This window comes from Hyperolius riggenbachi, chromosome 12, assembly GCF_040937935.1.
Source record: "Hyperolius riggenbachi isolate aHypRig1 chromosome 12, aHypRig1.pri, whole genome shotgun sequence".
NCBI classification, from domain to species: domain Eukaryota; kingdom Metazoa; phylum Chordata; class Amphibia; order Anura; family Hyperoliidae; genus Hyperolius; species Hyperolius riggenbachi.
In genome coordinates, this window is record NC_090657.1 from 125,734,314 (window position 1) to 125,750,505 (window position 16,192).

Sequence of the window (16,192 nt, forward strand, 5' to 3'; positions counted from 1 at the left end):
CTAACTGTTACCACTGTAAATCTACCTGCTGTGTCTACCTGTACATTAGATATTGAACCCGGGAAATTTTTGCTAATCAGTATTGCTGTTCCCCTTGAGAAGGAAGAGAAGTGTGAGACATGGTAACTAGCTATCCAGGGTTTCTTTAATGATAGAACTCTACCGCCAGTGAGATGTGTCTCTTGTAAACAGATTATATGGGGTGCTAGCTTTTTCAAATAGTCGAAAACCAATCTGCGCTTTATAGCGTTGTTCAAACCTCTGGTATTCCAGGTGACTACCCGTAAATTAGCCATAATCGAAACAGAGAGAACATAATTGAGCGTCTGGGCAGTAATTCAAAATAGCTGAAACGTTAAGTATAACTGAGTAGAACTGTAGGGCCCCCCCTCCACTATACTACCTACCCCAACCCCCCTAAACCCACCCCGCTCCCTGATAACTCCAGGCAGCTTCATTCCCCGAACTTACTTAACTTGGGTAATTTAGGTGGCCAGCCCTCCCCACCCGCGTTAAGTAGAATATACATTAACCAGCATTGAGATGAGTTTACAACATACTGAATAAACGACCTGACTGTGGGAGGTGTACTTCCAGGTAGACCAGGCTACTAGTGTCGCATGGGTGACCTAAGTCGGGCATATTGAATTAGTATACTATATATGTGCGGATTAATAGTGTTATAAAGCCCGTAAACAAAGGCCTAATACCATTAGATAACTAGGTGAAATACACCCATGCCACTGTATAGCATTATGAAGTAGTAGGCTATGACTGTTTAGTAAGTAGGCATAGGTACCTGAGCGTATTAACATAAACATTTTGAAAACGGAATTTGCATATAAAAGTCACATAGCACATGAGTACTTGAACAAGTAAAACAGTTCCCATTGGATTAAGCAGTTATTTTAAAGCTATAACTGTGGGCAGTGTGTTACAAGAGGCTAATAATGCCAGTCCTCCTCATCCTGGTAGGCCCTGTTCATCGAGCCATTGAGAGACTTCATCTGGTGTGAAGAAGAAATGAGCCTTATTTTCTTTCATAATTTTCAGCTTTACAGGAAACAGCATGCTATATTGCATTTGGTTATCCCGCAGGCGTTTTTTAACATGGTAGAAGGTGGCTCTTTTCTTTTGAATTTCCAGTGAGAAATCTTGATAGATTGAAATTTTGACCCCGTTTATTAAAAGGTCGGGGTGATTCCTGGCTTCACGCAAAATGGCGACCTTGTCCCTGTAGTTGAGAAACTTCATCACAATGGGACGCGGGGTTGCCCCGGGTTTTGGAGGACCTCCAGGCACTCTGTGTGCCCTTTCTATGGCATATGCATGGGAAACAGTTAAATCAGGTAAGGTTTCTTTAAACCAGTTTTCAAAAAATATTTCAGGTTGAGTACCTTCTGCTTTCTCAGGAACGTTCACAAGCCTAAGGTTACATCTGCGGGCCCTGTTCTCTAAATCATCAAGTTTGTCAGAGTGAGAAGTGGAGGAATTAGTCACTCGCTGAAGCTTTTGTTGCATAGGAGCGACAGAATCTTCCAAATCACTGATTCTGCGTTCCACCTCTTTGGTACGATCTTTCACCTTTGATAAATCATGTTTGACAAAGGAGATATCAGTCTGGATGGAATCCAGCCTTGATGTTATGGTAGTTTGTAGAAACTTTATAGCTTCCATGATTTCTGCTCTGGAGGGCTCTTGTGCTGCTGGCGAGTCTTCCTCCATTGCATTGTCGCTTAGAGCTTCACACTCTCTATTAGTCCCCATGGTTGTGGAGGGTGATTTTGAGGCTTGGGGATCGGATGGAGAGCGGGGGGAGGTGTTGTTAGCAACATACTGCGGACTGAGGTCTGGGCTAGGAGTCCCCCCCGCGGCCTGTACTATCCCCTTCATGTCTGTCTCCTTTCTTCCTTCCCCCTCCTGCAGCGTTTTTTTCCCTTTGGATTTTATCCCCTTTGGGCAGTGGTGTAGGGGTGGTCTGAGCCTTACCAGATGGGCTCCCCGTTTTCCTGGCTGGTGGTGAAGTGGAGCACGTACCAGGGACGGAATCCGTTTTCTGCGCTGGTCCGACATGCGTGGCTGCAGAGGTGCCGGCGCCAGTTTTTCAGCCGGCCCGGCTGCTTTCTGATTGCTCCCAGCAGCCATCCTGACGCTCCTCGGTGTACTCCTCAGCCTCTGGGACCAGACTGAGGGCAGTTTCGCTGGTTTGGACAGCAGGATACCGGCAGACTTTCGTGGGTAAGGGAGAGCTGGAGAACGATGCTTCTTCACAGCTCCATGGCTGGCCACGCCCCCCCGAAAATCAGTTTTCTTTCCGTTTTAACTGAGAGCAACTGATTAAGTGTAAAAGGACCCTAACACAAACATTTTTATGTGTTAGTGGTGCAAAGCGTAAAAATGTACACGTTGCACCACTAACATGTAAAAATGTATGTGTTAACGTTCCTGCACTAGCGGGAATGTGTAAAAATGTATGCAATGCGGCCCGCCGACCCCGAGGTCAGCAAAAATAAAACTAGCTGGCGGCAGGGGACTGGAGCAGCAGTAAAAGACTATGGGCTTGATTCACAAAGCGGTGCTAACCTACTTAGCACGTCTAAAGTCTTTAGACGCGCTAACCAGGGTGCTAAGTAGATTAGCACCGGAGTTCTCAATCAGATCGCGCGCTAACTTTGCGCGTAAAACTTTGTGCGCGCAAAGTTTTACGCGCGCTAAGTCCTATAGGCTTTAATAGGCACTTCGCGCGAAGCGCCCTGCACTCTGTGCAGTACGCGCGTAAAGTTTTATGCGCGAAACGCTTGTTTAGACGTGCTAAGGGGGTTTTCACAGGCGTGCTAACAGTTAGCACCGCTTTGTGAATCAAGCCCCATGAGGGCACAGGATGGCTGCATGGGGCTGGTAGAAGCCCCAGGTAAGTGAAACACTTTTTTTTTTTTTTGCCTGATAATTCCTTTAAAATGTTTTTTTTATATATACACAACTCCTGTATATTTATATGAATAAATAAGGAAATATAAAACCAGTTGTTATAAAATAAAAATACAAAAAAAATTAAAATAAAACTGTGCAGGTGGATGGTGATAAATAATAAATGAATGATAAAAAGTTCTGCTAGTAAAATTTTGTTTTTTCCCTTAGTTTGAGTATTAAGTCCGTTTGGGGTTAGAGTTTCCATCTGCAGAATACAGTATGTTTCTCTATTGCACAGGGCCCTAAAGCGATTAAATTTGTTCGTATCCAGAATCTGTTCCATAATAGCCATTTTCATTTTTCCGTAGTCTCTCATATGCATTTGATCATAGCGTTTTGATACGCTATGAACACAAAAAAGTTTGTCAGCACCCCAAATAATAATGACTGCATGTGCTGGGGTAGAGCATGTATACATAGTACTAAAGAGAACTAAAAGAAAGGCAGGCAGACAGCCGGCTATCTACCTCACCTTTCAAAGCGGAGTGACGACCGCGGAGCATGTGGGCTATGTCCTGAGGGGATACTTCCGTCTTTCCAAGCCAGTCTGCCTGCCTTTCTTTTCATACCCGGCTAAGTATCTTTTTCTTATTCACTTCTTTGCAGATCCTAATAGGCTGCTTCCACATGGTCATTAGTGACTGACAGTATTTCAACTGCACTTTTAGTCTGATAGGTTGCACAGTTATTGCATATGTTGAATGATTGTTTGTTTGTGTAGCACTATATGCACTTTCATGGTTCCAATTTTTTGCACTTTATAATTCTTACTGAACCCGGGTTCATCCACGAGGGGGCTCATTCTCTGAGCCCCCAGTGGTTACAGGTTATACATCCACTGAGACTGAACATAATAGATTATTATATCTAGCAGGCCCATTATGTTGAATATGGCTGGAAATACAATATTACGCTGTTTTTAGATGTTTTTAAATTTTTGTGTATCATTGATATGTGTTTGCAAAGCTTGTAATAAAAATATATATTTTTTTGATTGATACATATGGTCTGCAGTGGTGCTGTGTATAGGGGTATCTTTTCTCTTTAGTACTATGTTTTGATACGCTATGTTTAGAATAACCTTTCTTAATGTTTTCCCTGTGTTTGTTTATTCGTTTGTGTAATGGTTGTTTGGTGCGCCCTATGTATTGGAGGCCACAAGGGCACTCCAACATATAGATTACATAATAACTTTTACAAGTGAGGTGTTGGATAGGCAAACCTCTATTATTGACTTTTGAGTCAAAATTATTTTTGTTATTCTGAATATTTTTGCAACAAAGACACTTGTTCTTTTTGCAACTAAAGTTTCCAATTGGTTTTTTGGTCCTTTCTTGTATTGGATTTGATGTTTCTAAAGGTTTAAGTCTGATTGGCGCTATTATATTATAGATAGTTTTTCCCCTTCTAAAAGTGATTTTTGGTTTAATAGGTAAAATGGTTTTTAAAATTGGGTCATTAAGTAATAGGTACCAGTGTTTTTCTATGATAGCTCTGCACTTATTATGTTGGCTGGAAAAATTGATTATAAAAGTTGAGATCTCTTTTGTTAGTTTGTTCATTCGCAGTTTTCTCCTTTTGTAGCAGGCAATCTTGTTGAGTGAGGTTGGCCGCTTTGGCTAAGGCATTGAGATTATTCCATGGTTGGCTAACCAGTTTTCTCAAATTGTCTATTGAATACGCTCTCCCCCTTCCCTTCCTTTTTCCCCCTTGTCCTTTACAGATATTGTCACACTCACCTCACCAGGTTCCGACGTCCTCCCCGAGTTTGGTCCCGTGTGTGCACGCGCGGAGGGTCCCTTGGACTTCTGTGCTCCCTTCCTGTTCGGCGGCATATGGCGTTGTGCAATATACCCACGCGTGTGCACAAACAATTGCGTGCGCAAACAATTTCGCGCGCATGCGCAAACGTGTGCGTGCGTTCTGCGCATGCGCAGGGCGTTAATTTCGGCACCAAAACTCTGTATAAAAGCAGCACTGCCCACCATTGCAGTGCTACTCTGACAGCTTGGCATAAGCCCCGTGGAAACTTTGTCTATTATTATTCTGATTGATCTCCGGTTTGACCCTTGGCCTGTGACCCAGACTTCTGCTTGATCTCCGCCTGCCCCGACTCCTGGATTGTGACCCCGACTTCTGCTTGATCTCCGCCTGCCCCAACTCCTGGATTGTGACCCCGACCTCTGCTTGATCGCCGCCTGCCCCGACCTTTGGCTTGTGACCTGTTTATGCTACTTGCCGCCTGCCCTGGACCTTTTGGCTAATCTTCTGACCACGTCTTCATCTTCTCACACATTAGCGTCGCTGTTCTCCCAACCACTAGCTGAGGTTATCCCAGTAGTGACCTGGTGGGCACTAGGCAGCGTTGACCTGCACTCCCCTCCAGGGGGTGTGGGTGAAGACCCGTGGTCTCTTAGATTCCACTACTGGGGAACCCCTCTTCCATCAGTGGGAAGGTCAACAGTGTTTGAAGACTACAGACCGAAGTTAAAAGTAAAGAGCAGCCATTATGGACGCTAGTGAGACGCGCTCCCCGGTGGAGATCCTGTACGAGTTGGTCACGCAGTTGCGTGTATCCGTGGATAAGGTTCAGAAAGGTTACCAGGAGATCCGAGATCAACTACTAAGCCCACCTGCTGCAGCGGACGGAGCTACCGTGCCGGTACCGGCAGCTTCTGCTCCTCCTGCCAGTTCTGAGCCAGTCCATGTCCAGGTTGCTGCGGCTCCTCCACCTGAACCCAGACTGCTTCTTCCTGAGCGGTTTACAGGCGACCGCACGAAATTCCGTTGGTTCCAGAGTGCCTGCCGTCTCCACTTCTCATTACTTCCGAGAACTTTCTCCAATGAGGAGATTTAGGTGGGAGCGGTCATTTCCTTGTTGCAAGGTGAACCACAGGCCTGGTCTCTCCGTATGGTTGAACAACGCCACCCAGCCTTGAGTGATCTTAATACATTTTTCAATGCTATGGCCGAGTTATATGATGATTCAGGAAGAGCCTCTTCCGCTGAATTAGTTCGAGTCCCTTCGGCAGGGAAGGAGACCTGTGGAGGACTACGTCACAGAGTTCCGGCGCTGGCAGGCTAATGTTTCATGGAACGACTCTGCACTCAAGTTCCGTTTCCGTCAAGGCCTTTCTGATTCTATCAAGGATGAGTTGGCTAGGGTGGGAGTGCCAGACACCCTGAAGGAACTTATTCGCCTGTCTATCCAGATTAATAGGCGCCTCAGAGAAAGACAAGCAGAGAGGTCAGGAAGTACTCGCTCTGGAGGAAGTTTCTCTTCTCCTTTGGTTCCCTCTGGTCCAGTCTTTGATCCATCTCCTGTGACTGATGAACCCGAACCTATGCAGTTGGGATTGGCCCGTCCAGCCATTTCGTCAGAAGAGAGACAACGAAGGAGGACTTCCAATCTATGCCTCTACTGCGGAGCTGCTGGCCACTTCCGCCTGAATTGTCCTGTCCGTCCTTCGGGTGAGCCTAAGTCAGCCGTGTGTGTTAGCAGAGCTCCTTGCATGCCGCCAGCTTCTTCTCATGTTCCCCTCATCCTTTCATTACAGGGCCCCAAAGGAGGGATCATCGAAATTAAGGCCATCATAGACTCTGGAGCTTGTTCTTGTTTCCTGGATCTGTCTGTGGCCCAACGACTCCAGCTTCCCACTCGCTCCAGATGTCAACCTCTCACCATCCAACTGGCTGACGGATCTATCATTGGATCGGGTCCCATCACTTCGAGACCCTGCCTTTGCTTGTGACCATCCAAGGGGAGCACCAGGAATACTTATCCTTCGATCTTCTGCCATCACCATTATTCCCTGTGATCTTGGGAATGCCCTGGCTAAAGACCCATAATCCTGTAATCAATTGGGACACTGGAGAGGTATCCTTTCCCTCCAACTACTGTCTTTGCTTTTGTTATCCTCGTGCTGGAACCCTGTACTGTTTAAGTTCTCCGAAGAAGGACGTTATTCCTGTTGAATATCACAACTTCCTAGATGTCTTCGATAAGGCCGGGGCAGATACTCGTCCGCCTCATCGTCCCTACGACTGCCCCATTGATCTCCAGCCCAGAGCACCTATTCCTTTTGGAAGGACATATCCCCTCTCAGAACCCGAGACTCAAGTTCTAAAGGCGTATATAGAGGAGAACCTTAAGAAAGGATTCATCCGGCCTTCTACCTCTCCCGCTGGGGCAGGGATCTTCTTCGTGGGAAAGAGAGATGGGTACCTTCGCCCGTGTATTGACTACCGGGAACTTAACAAGATCACGGTGAAGAACCGGTATCCGCTTCCTCTTATGCCAGATCTGTTCCGCAGACTCCGTTCAGCCTGTATCTTCTCCAAGCTTGATCTGCGTGGAGCGTATAACCTGATCAGAATCCGAGAGGGGGACGAGTGGAAGACGGCCTTTCGTTCCCGCTTCGGCCATTATGAGTATCTCGTGATGCCCTTTGGGCTCTGCAATGCCCCTGCTACGTTCCAGCACTTTGTCAACGACATCTTCAGAGACTTCATGGATGACTTCTTGGTGGTCTACTTGGATGATATCCAAGTTTTTTCAACTTCCAAGGAGGAGCATCACAAGCACGTCAGAAAGGTTCTTGCTCGTCTTCGCACCCATAGACTTTATGCTAAGCCGGAGAAGTGCGAGTTTGAGAAGGAGAACATCCAGTTTCTTGGTCTCAAGATTTCCCCGGCTGGTGTAGAAATGAATCCCCAGAAAGTGTCTGCAATCCTGGATTGGCCTGTGCCTGCTGACCGAAAGGGGGTCCAAAGATTCATTGGATTCGCCAATTTCTACAGGAGATTCATAAAGAACTTCTCTTTGATTGTTGCGCCTATTACCCCATTGACCAGCACCAGTACTCCTTTCAGATGGACCCCTCAGGCTCAATCAGCCTTTGAACAACTCAAGGTCTGTTTTACCACAGCTCCCATTCTTATGCATGCGGATCCCGCCAGAGCTTTCGTTCTAGAGGTCGACACTTCTGAGATCGCAGTTGGGGCTATTCTTTCTCAGCGCTTTGGTCCAAAGGCTGTCCTTCATCCGGTGGCTTTCTTCTCCAGAAAATTGAGTACTGCAGAGAGAAACTATGATGTGGCAGACAGAGAGCTCTTAGCCATTAAGGTCGCGCTGGAGGAGTGGTGGTATCTTCTGGAGGGCACGGAGCAACCTGTACTCATTCTCACTGATCACCGGAACCTTGAGTACCATCGTTCTGCTAAAAGATTGAGGCCCCGACATGCAAGATGGTTACTGTTCTTCTCTCGTTTTAACTTCCATTTGACCTATCGTCCAGGATCCAAGAACTCCAAGCCTGATGCCTTGTCCCGGATGTTCCATTCAGAAGCAGTGCCTATTTCGGAGCCTGAGAATATCCTCTCTTCCCAGCATTTTCTCCTTCTTCAATCCAACCTCCTGGAGTCCATCAAACAGTCCACAATACCGCAAGATCTTCTTCCAGACCTAAGCATCAAGGATGGGCTGCACTACTTCCTGGACAAGTGGTTTGTCCCTCTGGAGTTTCGTCTTCCGGTTCTACAGTGCTGCCATGACAATAAGCTTGCGGGCCACTTCGGGGGAGACAAGACTCTGGATTTGCTCCGAAGAAACTTCTGGTGGCCGGAGATCTCCAAGGATTGTAAACAGTTCGTAGCTTCCTGTGAAGTATGTGCTCGCGCCAAGAGTCCCCGTACTAGACCTTGGGGTCTGTTGAATCCTCTACCTATACCCGAGAAACCCTGGGAGAACATAGCTATGGACTTTGTTGTTGAGTTCCACCTTCTCAGGGCTTCACTGCTATCTTGGTGGTGGTGGACCGTTTCTCCAAGATGGTCCACTTCCTTCCTTGCAAAGGTGTTCTCTCGGCAGCCGAAACGGGGAAGTTGTTCCTCAAGGAGATAGTTAGGCTCCATGGGTTACCATCTGATGTGGTATCTGATCGTGGAGTACAGTTTACATCCAGATTCTGGCAGGAACTCTGTAAATGCCTGGGAACACATTATTCACTTTCTTCCGGTTACCACCCTCAATCTAATGGACAGAGGACAAACCAGACCCTCGAGCAGTACTTAAGATGCTTCACCTCGGCTTCTCAAGGACGACTGTTCCTCTCTCCTAGCTACCGCAGAGTTTGCTTATAATAACACCATCCATTCCTCCACCAATCAGTCTCCCTTTTAGGTGAACTACGGCTTCCATCCTTCCTTCTTGCCCGGTATAAACTTTACTCCCACTGTGCCTGGAGTCCAAGAGAGAGTGTCAGCTCTCAAGAACAACTTTAAGGAGGTCCAGAGGATCTTGAGACAGACTCAAGAGAGAAATAAGTGGTCAGCTGACAAGTTGAGGAGAGAGGTTATCGGCTTAGTTCCTGGAGACTTAGTCTGGCTGTCCACTGCTCATTTGAGACTTCGATGTCCTTCCAAGAAGTTGGGTCCCAGGTTCATTGGGCCATTTCCAGTTGTGACTCAGATAAATCCAGTGGCTTTCAAACTCTCTCTCTTTCTCACTTCGAGTTCATCCGGTATTTCATGTATCTTGTCTCAAGAAAGTGATTCCCAGCAGTTTTCCGGGTCGCACCACTGTGCCTCCCCCACCAATCTTAGTGGATGGAGTTGAAGAGTTTGAGGTGGAGAGGATTCTGGATAGCAGGAGAGTTAGACATTCCATTCAATATTTAGTAAAGTGGAAAGGTTTCGGTATGGAAGAAAATACCTGGGAACCTGCCAAGAATATTCATGCCCCAAGACTGGTCAGGCGGTTTCACCAGAGGTTCCCAGACAGGCCTGCTCTTAGGGGCACCCAGAGGTTGCCCCTAGGGGGGGGGGGGCAATGTCACACACCTCACCAGGCTCCGACGTCCTCCCCGAGTTCGGTCCCGTGTGCGCACGCGCGGAGGGTCCCTTGGACTTCTGTGCTCCCTTCCTGTTCGGCGGCGTATGGAGTTGTGCAATATGCGCACACGCGCAAGCTATTGCGTGCGCGTGTGCAGAGCGCTACGCGTTGCGCGCACAAACAATTGCGAGCGCATGCGCAAACGTGTGCGTGCGTTCTGCGCATGCGCAAGGCGTTAATTTCGGCGCCAAAACGCTGTATAAAAGCAGCACTGCCCACCATTGCAGTGCTGCTCTTTCTGACAGCTTGGCGTAAGCCCCGTGGAAACTTTGTCTATTATTCTGATTGATCTCCGGTTTGACCCTTGGCCTGTGACCCAGACTTCTGCTTGATCTCCGCCTGCCCAGACTCCTGGATTGTGACACAGACCTCTGCTTGATCGCCGCCTGCCCCGACCTTTGGCTTGTGACCTGTTTATGCTACTTGCCGCCTGCCCTGGACCTTTGGCTAATCTTCTGACCACGTCTTCATCTTCTCACACATTAGCGTCGCTGTTCTCCCAACCACTAGCTGAGGTTATCCCAGTAGTGACCTGGTGGGCACTAGGCAGCGTTGACCTGCACTCCCCTCCAGGGGGTGTGGGTGAAGACCCGTGGTCTCTTAGATTCCACTACTGGGGAACCCCTCTTCCATCAGTGGGAAGGTCAACAGTGTCCGAAGACTACAGACTGAAGTTAACATATCTTCACCACCCAGAGTGGCTTTTAAAGGAGAAGCACCAACTAACATACTTTGCCTATACTTTACATCTGTACTGCCAAGATCGCTCCCTCCGTCGAGAATAGAGGTCAAACAACCCTTTCTTCCTCAAACTGCAGCCCTAATGGTTCACAATATACCCTATCTGGAATAAGCAGGACTGTGGGCCTGCAATCAGGCACATACTGTAAATAGGGGTGGGGGGCGGGTAGTCACCTCCATACCCTCAAAACTTGGAATGTGTATGGGGTATGGCTGCCGAGATATTGGGACTTAAGGAGAATCTGTACTCAAATTCTTACAATAAAAGCATACCATTCTATTCATCATGTTCTCCTGGGCCCCTCTGTGCTGTTTCTGCCACTACCTGCTGCAATCCTGGCTTGTAATTGCCAGTTTCAGGCAGTGTTTACAAACAAAAGACATAGCTGCTAACCAGCATGTGATAGGCTGAGAGGAGCTCAGTCTGTGACTCATACAGAGCCTGGAGGGGGCATGGAGAGGGTGTGTATAGCTTCTTCCTATCACAAGCAGAGCATCACTGGCTGAATAGAGTACTGGTTAAGGGCACTGCCTTTTACATGGGAGACCAGAGTTCGAATCCTGGCTAGGGTCAGTACCTATTCAGTAAGGAGTTCAAGGCAAGACTCCCTAACACTGCAGGGTGGCCTGAGCGCGTCCCAGTGGCTGCAGCTCTTGAGCGCTTTGAGTCCGACAGGAGAAAAGCGCTATATAAATGTTCGGATTATTATTATTAAAGCCTGAGCCGACAAAGGAAAGAATATTAGATTATATAACAGAGATAATACAGCCACTGTGCAACTAGGAAAGGCTGCAGTAAGACAGACCAAATTAAAACAGGTATAAGAACTTATAGGATAGAAGAAATAAGGCTGAACATTTTGTTAGAGTCTCTTTAAATATCAATAGCATAATATAATACTGTAGAAAATGTGATCAGACACAGGATTAGACATAGAGTTAGCAGAGCAGCCTAGCAGAGAGCAGAGAAATTGGGATGGCCATGTCTAGGAGAACCCAGGGAGAAGCATCTGATTTGTTTGATCAGCTGATAGATTTGCTACGTTCCAATTTGCTGTGAGGCTTGCGTATCACCTGACCAAGCTGATCACATGCTTCCCCATGAGTTCTACTAGACATAACCATCACTACAGAGAAATAGAGAAGAAATAGAAAATACCAGTGTGAAAACCAGTCTGTTCCATACTTAAAATCATGGTAAAATAGCAGTGATTTTGCAGCGATTTTCAGCGTGAAACAGAGCGATCTGGATAAACTTGGGTGTCCATAACAACAACAACAAATAACATTTGCAAAGCGCTTTTCTCCCATAGGACTCAAAGCGCATAAGCATGGCTCCGACCATCATGGTACAGAGGAAGAATTTTTTAAGTCCGGAAATGCCAGGCTAAACAGTCTGGATTTGAATAGCTCCAGGGATGGTGCCGTCCTTACTGGGTGTGGCAGGGAGCTCCAAAGAGCAGGGGCAGCATGACAGAAGGTTCTATCTCCAGATTTTTTGAGGTGCACTCTGGGAGTGACCAAGTTTATAGAACTTGCTGATCTGAGGTTGTGAGAGGTGTGGCGCAGCTTCAGCAGGTCCTTCATGTATCCAGGGCCCAGATTGTGCAGGGATTTGAATGTCAGCAGTCCAATCTTGAAGAGTATTCCCCATTCTACTGGTAGCCAGTGCAGTGAGCGAAGGATCGGTGTAATGTGACAGTGGCGAGGCTGGTTTGTTAGCAATCTGGCAGCAGCATTCTGCACTAATTGCAGGCGACGCAGGTCCTTTTTGGGGAGGCCAGCACAAAGGGCATTGCAGTAGTCCAGCCGTGATGTGATGAAGGGTTGGAAGATCCTCTGGGGGAATCAGATGTTTAATCTTTGCAATGTTTTTCAGATGAAAGAAGGAAGATTTAACTACAGATGAGATTTGGTTTCTGAAACTCAATTCCCCATCGATTAGTACGCCAAGGCTGCGCACAAGGTTGGAGCTGTTTATGTCTGAATTCCCAATCCTGATTGGTGTTGCTTTAGGATAGAGCTGTTTTGATGACGAGTGCTGGCTTTGGACAAACAGGACCTCAGTTTTGTCAACATTCAGTTTCAACCAGTTATCATTCATCCATGCCTGTAGCTCAGCTAAGCAAGAGTTTATTTTTGGGGTAGGGTCTGTTCCACCAGGTTTGAAGGACAGGTATGGGATAAGTGTACCGAGTGGCAACATGTAGATTGCAAACAGCAGAGGGGATAGGATTGATCCTTGTGGCACTCCGAATTGTAGAGGTGCAGGTTTGGACATTATAGGACCTAGGGATACTCTCTGTGTTCTGTCAGTCAGGAATGATCTGAACCACTGGAGGACTGATCCACTGATGCCACAGTACTCCTGCAGTCTGTTAAGCAGGATTTCATGGTCAACTGTATCAAAAACCGCTGAGAGATCCAAGAGGATTAGGATGGAGCATTCCCCTCTGTCCCTTGCCATGAGCAGATCGTTGCAGACTTGGATGAGGGCTGTTTCACAGCTGTGGTGTTTCTTAAAGCCAGACTGTAGAGGGTCCAGGATGTTTACTGACAGCCTAGTTTCAAGTTGCAGATAGACAGCCTTTTCAATAACTTTACCTAAGAAGGGGAGGTTGGAGACAGGTCTGTAGCTGCTCATAGCATCTGGATCCATGGAAGGTTTTTTAAGAAGGGGCTTGATGATTCCTTCTTTTAGAGAGGTAGGAAACCTCCCTGCTTGCAGAGAGCAATTTACTATTTTGTGAAATGCTGGACCAAGCAGGTCAGGGCATTTCAGCATATGTTTAGTTGGTCCAGGTAGCAGGTTGTCTGGCGGAGGCGACGGAGGATGTCTGAGATCTCTTCCTCACTAATACTTTTGAAGTCAGTCCAGGGTGCTAGGTTGTTTTTGCAACTATTACAAGGAGTTGAATAAGTCTTAGGTGCTGTGGACTGAATGAGAGACCAAATAGAGGATACTTTGTCAGCAAAGTAGCAAGCAAATTTCTCGCATAGCTCCTTTAAAGGAAGAGTTATAGTAGGTTTTAGACAGGATGGGTTACATAGTCAATCAACTGTGCGAAATAGTTGAGCTGGCCTGTTGGCGGCCTTTGCAATCTCCTGTGATGGGTAGGAGGATTTTTTCTTGGTGATCGCATTTTGTAGCTTTCCAGGTGAGAGACAAGGGTGTGTTTATCTTTTGAATTCTGAGATTTTCGCCACTTCCTTTCTAGTCTGCGCACTTCTTTCTTTAGGTCCTTTAGTGAGCTGTCAAACCACCGTGCATGGTGAAGTGGTCTAGACCGTTTAATGCGAACTGGAGCAAGGGCGTCATAGGCAGATGACACTGCATGGTTGTACATCAGGACCATAGAGTCTAGGTCTGCGCAATGATTGGTTAATGCGTCGAAGTTGAGGGTATTCTGAACGTGCTGGGGTGAGACATCTTTCAGAGAATGGTATTTTATGAGTTCTTTCCCTCTGTGTTTTATCGCTGGTGCTGTCAGAGAGAAGTGGATGGTGTGGTGGTCTGACCATACCACTGGGTTTATATCCATGTGTGATATTAAAAGTCCGGAATGAAATATAAGATCCAGGGTGTGCCCTTTCTTGTGGGTGGGAGGTTGACAGCCTGAGAGAAACCCAGTTCACTCATTATGAGAAGTAGTTCACTTCCTAGGCGGGAGTCTTGATCATCCACCCATGCATTGAAGTCTCCCAGGATGATCCATCTAGGGTGTTCCACTGTTAGGCAGGATAAGAGTTCAGATATTTCCTTAACCTGCTGAGCGGTCTGGACGAGCTCAGCTCGTCCAGTACCGCCGGAGCCTGCCGCTCAGGCCCTGCTGGGCCGATTTGGCTCAAATAAAAAGCAGCACACGCAGCCGGCACTTTGCCAGCCGCGTGTGCTACCTGATCGCCACTGCAGCGCGGCGATCCGCCGCATGCAGCGGCGAAAGAGAGTCCCCCCAGCCGTCTGAGCCCAGCATAGCCGGAACAAAAAGTTCCGGCCAGCGCTAAGGGCTGAATCGGAGGCGGCTGACGTCAGGACGTCGGCTGACGTCAGGACGTCGGCTGACGTCCATGACGTCACTCCGCTCGTCGCCATGGCGACAAGGTAAGCGAAACACGGAAGGCCGCTCATTGCGGCCTTCCGTGTTACTTCTGGCCGCCGGAGGCGATCAGAAGAACGCCTTCGGAGCGCCCTCTAGTGGGCTTTCATGCAGCCAACTTTCAGTTGGCTGCATGAAATAGTTTTTTTTTATTAAAAAAAAACCCTCCCGCAGCCTCCCTGGCGATCTTAATAGAACGCCAGGGAGGTTAAGAAAGGTTGGACCATTTTTTGGAGGGCGGTATATGAGCAATATGTTGATGTTTACTTCTGCTGACAGTTGGGCTGCAAGACATTCAAAGGTTTCAATGGGACCTATGGGCAGGGGCCTTATGTTCAAAGAGGATCTGAAGCATATGGCAACCCCCCCACCCTTGCAGACTTGTCTCTCACAGTGCAAGACTGAATAGTTGGTCGGCACGGTTGCTTCGAGAGTTGGGCCTGCATGTTTCCCAAGCCAGGTCTCTGTCAAAAAGGTCAAATCAGAGAGCTCTATTAGGTCATGTATAGTTGCAGTCTTATTATTTATCGATCTGGCATTGCAGAGTGTAGCTGTGATTGAGCTTTCCTGGGGACAACTATGTTTTTTTATGCTTGGATCCACTACCTCTCCTCCCCCTTCTGCTTTTCTTGAGTATCCCGAAGGATTTTAAAAGGAGAGCTAGTGAGGTGTTAATTTGTAATGGTTTTTTGGGAGGGCAGGCAGAGAGAAGATCCTTTGATGAGTATTTGTATGTTGACATTAGAGACAATAGACTTGTTTAGATAGCTTTTACTTCTGGAGTCCTGCTGAGATCAAAGGGGATCTGTGCAAAATCCTTTCATTCCTACACAGAGTTAGATCATAGATTTATTTTAAGTAAAGTTCCTTGTTTTAGAGTTAGATGATAAATAATAACATAAATGTGGAAAATAGTCACTCGGTGCATATGCCTTGGATAATGTATAAAGGATTACTCACAGGGTGGAGTGAGGGCAATCACAGGCAATCAAGTCTTCAGAGAGGTTGAAGGTCTTGTTTCAGGTCAGCTGTTAGAAGGCTTGGTGTGATCAGCAGTGGTAAGGTGCTTACACACGCCGGACTGGAGGCAACGACGGGTCCGTCGTTACCTCCCGCTGGGTGGGCGTGCCAACGACAGTCCGGCGTGTGTACGCACTGTCGGCGGACTGATACGGCTGCTTCTGAGCGATCCGCCGGTACCGTGGGTGTTATAAGGTACCGTATATATAACTACTACTTACATAACAGATGTATTGTAAAGTCCACGTTTTGATTTCAGCGTTCTATAGTAAATAAAGAGAATTCTGTTCCTGGCATTTGCCATCTTGATTCCCTCTGACTGAAGCCAATCCTGATGTAATTTCCCCATTTTCTCTGCACTGCCATAGCTAGCTTGCTTTGTAAACATTTGAGCACAGCAGGATCAGATTTCCCACTGCTTCACACTAAACTCTGCCCTCAGCCAATCAGTGAGGAGCAGGAATGCGGGAGG

General features: G+C 47.3%; 1 protein-coding gene across 1 annotated transcript in view; it reads right to left on the bottom strand.

Moving 5' to 3' along the window:
* JMJD6 (jumonji domain containing 6, arginine demethylase and lysine hydroxylase) overlaps positions 1-16,192 on the bottom strand; it is a 293,711-nt gene that overhangs the window by 107,835 nt on the left and 169,684 nt on the right. The window lies entirely within an intron of this gene.